The following is a 7,286-nucleotide window of genomic DNA, read 5'->3' as shown; positions in this document are numbered from 1 at the left end:
CCAGACATTCAGCAAAATGCATTCTTCAAACATTAAAGACTCGAAGGCTGCCTAAAGGGCAGCCCAGGAGTTTAAAATGTTTTGTTTTCTAAGGAAATAAAAAGTTGCTAGCAAGTAACCAACTGTTAGAGAGAGTCAAACTACAAAAAACATAAGCAAAAGTTTAAAGTCCACAAGTCGGACTGTAATAGTTACAATCATAAAAAGTCATAGGGGATCCAAATTTGCCCCAGTGGCAGCATTGTTGGTAGCGGGAGGAGGAGGAATGGTCGAGATCGGGGTAGCATTAATGACTCCATCCGGCCCATTTAGAATCTGCACCTCGGGCTCGGGCTCTGGAGGGTTAACCACTGAAGGAATGGAAGAAGCTGAAGCTGTCGAAGCTTTGGCCGGTGACACAAGAGGAGGCCCCTCATCATCATTGTCAGGGGCAGGCACAATCTTGCCATCCTCTACCACATTATCCATGTTGAATAGGGAGAGATCGGCCTCAGGCGCAATAACTCGGACCTGAGCCTTCAGGATCTCGAACATATCAGTCATACTATTCACCATATGCCCCTGAAGCTCGGCATAATTATCTTGGGCAGATTGAAGCCTCTCCTTAGTTTCCAATAACTCGCCATAGGTCCGGGTATAGCTCTCCTTATACTTCTTTGCAGCCTCCTTAGCCAAGTTAGCAGCTGCCTTTGCCCTAGTAGCGCGCTCCTTCTCTTTCTCCACATCAATCTCCAGCTTGGCAACCTTGGCGTCCAGCTCATCCTTCAGACCTTTCACCCTATTAAACTCAGCCTGGGCATCCTCTAGAAAAGCCTTGGTAGCACGGAGAGGGGACTCCCTAACAACCCTAGATAAGGCTGCACCAATATTGGCCATCCGAATGCTGTTGTTCGTTATAAAGTCAAGATGACGAAGGATGGAGACATCGTCCAGAAGGACCTTACCATGGGGAGTAATCAATTCAGTGGCAAAGGCCACACTGTCGATTTCTTTGTCATCAAGGTTATCGTCCCAACAATTTTTTGACACTTAAGAGGCGGGCTAGCAGCATTGGGAGAGGAGGCAGGGCAAGAAGTCGCCTAAGATGGATCAGAGGAAACTACCCAAACTCTAGGGGTCGGGATGATCTTTCTCGGGCCCTGAGAGTCAGATGTCGGCTTCTTTGGGGACACCGGAGAAGACCCTTCCCCCGAGGTCTTCGCTGACAAATTTTGGGCAGCTATCGCCTTTTTGGCCCTCCGAAAGCCCTTCATGGAATCCGAAGATTTCACCATCTCTGAAAAGGAAACCAGGAAAAACAAGTTATAATAATAAGGAGGGATAACATTACAAACAAAAGAAGAAAACCACTTCTAAAAGAAGTCGGACGCTACCTAGCCTAGCACGAAGGAGGGAGGGATCTCCTAGAAATCTCTTCGTGTCCAGATGAGGAGGCTCCCCCAGTGCTCCTCTAGAACACCTACAAAGGCCTGTTCAACCTCATCTAAACTCTCCCAAGAATACTGGTGCGGAATTTACAACCACAAACTAACCGGCAAGTGCACTGGGTCGTACCAAGTAGTACCTCAAGTGAATGAGGGTCGATCCCACGAGGATTGATGGACTAAGCAACAATGGTTAAGTGATTTACTTAGTTAGACAAATAGAAAATGGTATTTGAGAATTTAAAAAGCATTAAACAAGAAACTCAGAATATCAGAAGACAAGCAATAAATAAGTTGGGAATAAAATGTAGAGAAAGCAGTTAAGGCTTCAGAGTTATCTATTTTCCGGATTGATTTTTCTTACTAACTATTTTAATCATGCAAGATTTAATTCATGTTAAACTATATGTGACTAAACCCTAATTCCTTAGATCCTTTTAGTCTCCTCTAAAATTTATCAACCGCCAATTCCTTGGTCACTTAATTCCAATTAGAGGGTGAAGTTCAATTGTAGTTTATATGCCACAAAAATCCTAATTATCCAAATATAAGAGGATTATATGTCACGTATCCCGTTAAGTCCAGATAATTAGAAATTTAGGAGAATATGTTATCAAACTGTTGTTCACGTAAAGAACTTTTCCAAGTTATACAAGAACTCAATTAGAACAAGGGTCATACTTCCGTTCCACCCAAATTCATAAGATAAAGAACGAAAACAATTCTTGAATTATAAATCAGTACATGAATTAAAATAAAAAAATAATAGTATCAATCCATACGATAGACAGAGCTCCTAACCTTAACAGTGGAGGTTTAGTTGCTCATGGTTCAGAGAAAAAACTAGGATTCGTAAAAACTGTGAAGTGCGAAATGAGGTCGTAGAGAAGAGATTATTTCGAAGGACTGATTCTTTTTCCCTTTTAAATTTAATCCTAATTAATGTAAATTATATTTTCTAAAATTAAATAATATCTTTTCCTATTTTTAAATAAAATAAAGTTTAATCAGAATTTAGTTAAACACTCGTGCAATCCTTGATTTGGTGTTGGGATCACTTGCTAAATTGACAAACTGGCACCTAACTTGGAGTGGAGCACGCCTAACTTGGAGTGGGCAGCAAGGAGTGGCCACTTGGTCTTGTGTGCTGTGCCTAACTTGGATGTGGAGTGCGCCTAACTTGAAGGAATCAAAACTAATCTTGCGTGTTGTTGTGGTATCTGAATCTCAAGTTAGGCGCAATCTTGGCAGCATTGATGGAAAAGAAGTATGGACTATTGTATATTGTTGGAAAGCTCTGAAAGTTAGCTTTCCAACGCCACTAAAATCACATCAATTGGACCTCTGTAGCTCGAGTTATTCAGGTTAGAGTGCAGAGAGGTCAGGGTTGACAGCATCATTTGCTTCCTTCTCTTTTTCTACAGAAACTCCATCAAATCCATCCGAATGCTACCTAAATAAATAGAATTGTACACGACTCAAAGTAGCATCCATAATGGCTAAAAGATAATTGATTCTTGATTTAACTCAACAATTTGAATGCAAATTCACTAAGAAAAGATAGGAAAGATGCTCACACATCAAATACTTAGTAGCTACTATATCTTTTTGCCAACATAAAGGAAAGGTCTGCTCGTTATTCTCATCTAAAAAGAAAGGTCGGGCATTCTCAATAGCTTGGACCTTAAAGTAATAGTTCTTAAAATCTCGAAAGAACTCATCAAACATTGAAAAAACTTTCTTCCCCTGAGTAGCTCGGAAGGAAATCCAGGAAGCTTTCTTTTTGGCCACTCCAGACTTAGTCAAAACAAAAAGATAAAGAAAAAGGGGTATGGTAGGTCAGACACCTAATTCCTGACACAACAGCTGGAAAATCTTAATGAAGGCCCAAGAGTTCGAATGAAGCTGGGAAGGGGCCACATTACAAGTCCATAAGAGGTTGATCTCAAAAGCAGTAAAAGGGATGGTGATATTCAGCTGACTAAAGAAGTAGTCATAAGCATAGAAGAAGGGCCTTTCTTCCTAAGTTAAGGAAGGGAAACTAACCCTCTCCTTAGGATCAGGTGACACCAGTTCATAATTTTTATCATCATCCCTATTGCTACAGATCCTATAGAACCTCCTAAGCCTCTCACAGTACTCCGTATCGGCCACAGTAACACACATCAAAACTATAGAGTCTAGCCAGTCGGCCATGCCAGCAGGGTTTTTTGTGGACATCTCGACAATATTCCTACGGGTAGACATATTGCAACTACACCTGCAGTAAGAATAAAAGAAGAAGAGGTCACTTCCGAACAACTCAGACAGTAAGAGAATGATAAAGAAACAATCAACAAGTATCAGATAGGGCAGCAAAAGGGAAACCCCAGGACTCGCAAAGAACGGATGATCAACACCAAAGCCCAGGGACACCCTTTGGAGGAAACAACAGAACAAGAACCCAGAAAAGAAAAATGACGCAAAATTCATAGCACTAACCAGCCTTAACCCTCTCAAACAAAAGAAAATACAAAGAGTTCAACATAAGTACCAGCATTTCTTCATACAAACAGCAAACACAAAAAGACTATAATTATCGAAAAACCAAGACCACACAAGAATTGCCAAGAAGGTTTCAACCTTTTTCTACTAAAGTTCAACAAAGACCAAAACTTTGTGCAAAGGGAAAGCATGCAAGAGTAAAAGCAATAAGAACAATGACAAACAAAGCAGGCAGAACAAGAAAGGGTATAAGCACCAACCTGCAAAGGAAAACAAGAAGCGACGACGGAGGTGTAACGAAAAGCGCGAACGGTCCAACAAAAGCTTCAAAACTTCAAAGAAGAAAAGCTTGGGGCAAAACTTTAGCAAGATGGTGATCATTTTAAGAAAAGTGAAAACTTATCAAAGGAACAAAACAAAGGACAGAGGCTTTTTTTTTTAGAAAGAAAAGGACGAACAAAAGGAAGCCTTTCTTCACCGGGTAAACGAAACGGATGAAAGCTAGAAAACTGAAAACCAAGTCTTTTTTCAATTTTAAAATAAAGCGATGAAATGGAATGGCAAAACAAAAAAGAAACCTATTCAAATAGGGATTAAAAGTGCATGCGTATTTCCAAGGAGGTGAAAACGCTTCGCATTAAAGTAAAAGCAAGCGCCAAGAACCACACAAGGAGGAGCAACTCGAAATCAAATTGATGCTCGAACACGACTTCCCTAAGGGATCGAAGCTGGAAAGCACGACCTCAAGGGAAGATCGAAGCTCGAGCAGGGGCACTGTTCATACCACAGGTCGAGTTAGGCGAGTCCGGTTGGATGAAGACAGAAAAGACCGACCTCTTATAAAGGTTGATCAGCGCCAACCTCTTCCCAAAGAGCTCGGCCAAATTGCTATAAGGGCCCAAGTATGCCCAAAGCAGAAGATCACAGCCCACCTAAAGGCGGCTGGCCAAAGATAAAGGGACTCACCCACAAAAGATAAGATAAGATAACTAACTTATCTCAAGGGAGGTCACTCCACACTATTATAAATACACTGGAGCACCCAGGTATAACACACACTCTGATTCTAAACAAAAAACCTGCTTAAAACCCATGCTAACTTAAGCATCGGAGTCTCTTGCAGGTACCACCACCCTCCGGTGATCAAGAATTAGCAACATCTCCAGGCTCAACAAGTCGGACACGACAGCTCCGACCACCACAACAGATCTCTTCCGAGATCAACCTTCAGTTTCAGGTAACTCTCGGAACAGGTACCAGCACGTGACTTCATTAATGAGGCACGTGGCTCGCGAATTTGGGGCTCTCTAGGCCTAATTTTTGGAGTTCCTGAAGCCTTTTGTGATGCTATATCAAAGGAAAATGAGTATACATGAAGGCATTAGCTTAGGACACCTTTTCATTAGGTTAGATTAGATTAGAATGCATTATTAGGAGTAGGACTAGTGTAAAGTAGAAAACTCTCTCTTAGGTTTACTTAATTTCCATTGTAACATTTTATACTATCAAGTTTGATCTTGGATTTTGCTTATCTCATTGTAAGTACTCTTTAATTTCCTCTTCAATTTCACTTCTCTTGTTACATTTTCCTATGGTTCAAGTTACTTTATTAATATATACAATTTTGGTTTCTTGAACGTTTAATTTATGAATTTGATGTTTTATGATTCTTATGTGCTTGATTGAATGTTTATGGTTGATTTTGTGAATAGTTTTCGCATCTTGGCTTGGGAAATGAGTTCCTAGGATACTAGAGTCATAATGTCTGACATTTAGTTGTAATTCTTGGGTAGTTAGTTGACTCTTGTTTCCATTGACACTAGCTTTTTACCATGTTAATTGGTAATTTAACTAAGACTTATGGATTAAGGTCAATTATGCTTGCTTGACTTACTCCTCGTGTTAGGGGTTGACGAAGCGAGATTGACTCATCATAGTTTCCATAGTTGTGGTTATGACGATGATAGGATTTCTTAACTCTTAATTCCCAAGTCAATGCTCTTTTATACATTGATAGCATTTTCACTAATGTTGACCTTATTTCCCTTTTAATTGCATTAATTCCCTTTCTGATCATTTCTTAGTTCTTTTATTTCTTAGTTCTTTTAATCTTTCATTCTATACTTCAAAACCCCCTTTTCCTCACAACCAAGAGTGTGGCATCTTAATTGCATTGTCCGAGGGAGAACGACCCGAGATTTAATTACTCTCGGTTATATTTGTATTTGAAAATTAAACTTTGATTTGGAGTTAATTGTTAATTTAGACTATACTAGCAACGAGATTCTATTTTGTGAAATTCTAGATCAACACTAAATTCTCCACATCAACAGGATAAGACACTGAGAACAGGACAGGACAAGACAATGATGGACAGAGACACAAAATTTTGTGTTCTTGTATTCTGTTTGATGATAAACTAGAACAATTTATGAAAACCCAACTGATTCTCATTTTTTTCATTGAAAAAAATATGAGATGAAAAATATAATAACAAAAAATATAATTATGAAAAATTAACAAGAATAATGAAAGAAAAAATAGAAAATACGTTGTGTCCCTTGTTAGTGTCTCCGTGTCCTTCCTGTCAGGGTGGACACAAAATACACTAATTCAGTATCTCTAGACATATTGTCTCTATCCATGTCTCTTCTGTCAAACACGATTTTGTGTCTTTGTGTCCCTGTCTCAGTGTCCTGTCTCTGTAAACAAACGCAGCTTATATGTAGCTAGTTTATATAAGATGTCGGCCCGACAGTTTTGTTCTCATGGTATGTGTGATATTTCAAATGTTTGGAAACTTAATATTATGCTTTTAGCAGTATTCAAATATTTTTCTAAGAGGGGATCTCTGACATGAAAGTTACCAGTTACCTACTGTACTACGAGTAGTGAATCGCAGTACACCCTTAACCTTATCACTTCTATTTCTTTTGCAAGCCTCAGTCCTGCTAGCAATGCTTCACACTCGGCCTGATTATTTGTTGCTTGGAAGAGGAATTTGATTGATTTCTCCACCTATATTTCGCCGTTTTCTTTTAGTATTATCCCTGCTCCATATTTGTTTTCATTTGACGCACCATCCACATACAACTCCTATGGCTCGGCTTCTTTGTTTTCGTTAGTGAATTCCAAAATGAAATTGGCTAGGGCTTAAGCTTTGAGAGATCCTCGTGATTGGTATATGATGTCAAACTCTGAGAGTTCTATAGACCATTTTGTAAGTCTTTCCGCCAGGTCGGGTTTTGATAATATTTGGCAGAGAGGTTGACCAGTTTGGACTATTAATTGATGTGTCTGGAATTAGTGTCATAGACGCCAAGCTGTGATGACTAGTTCGAATGCCAATTTCTCAATCGTCGGATATCTTGTTTCATC

This window comes from Arachis hypogaea, chromosome 5 (genome assembly GCF_003086295.3).
Source record: "Arachis hypogaea cultivar Tifrunner chromosome 5, arahy.Tifrunner.gnm2.J5K5, whole genome shotgun sequence".
In the NCBI taxonomy this organism is placed as follows: Eukaryota; Viridiplantae; Streptophyta; class Magnoliopsida; order Fabales; family Fabaceae; genus Arachis; species Arachis hypogaea.
The sequence above is the reverse complement of the archived record's forward strand: the minus strand, read 5'-3'. Positions refer to the sequence as shown.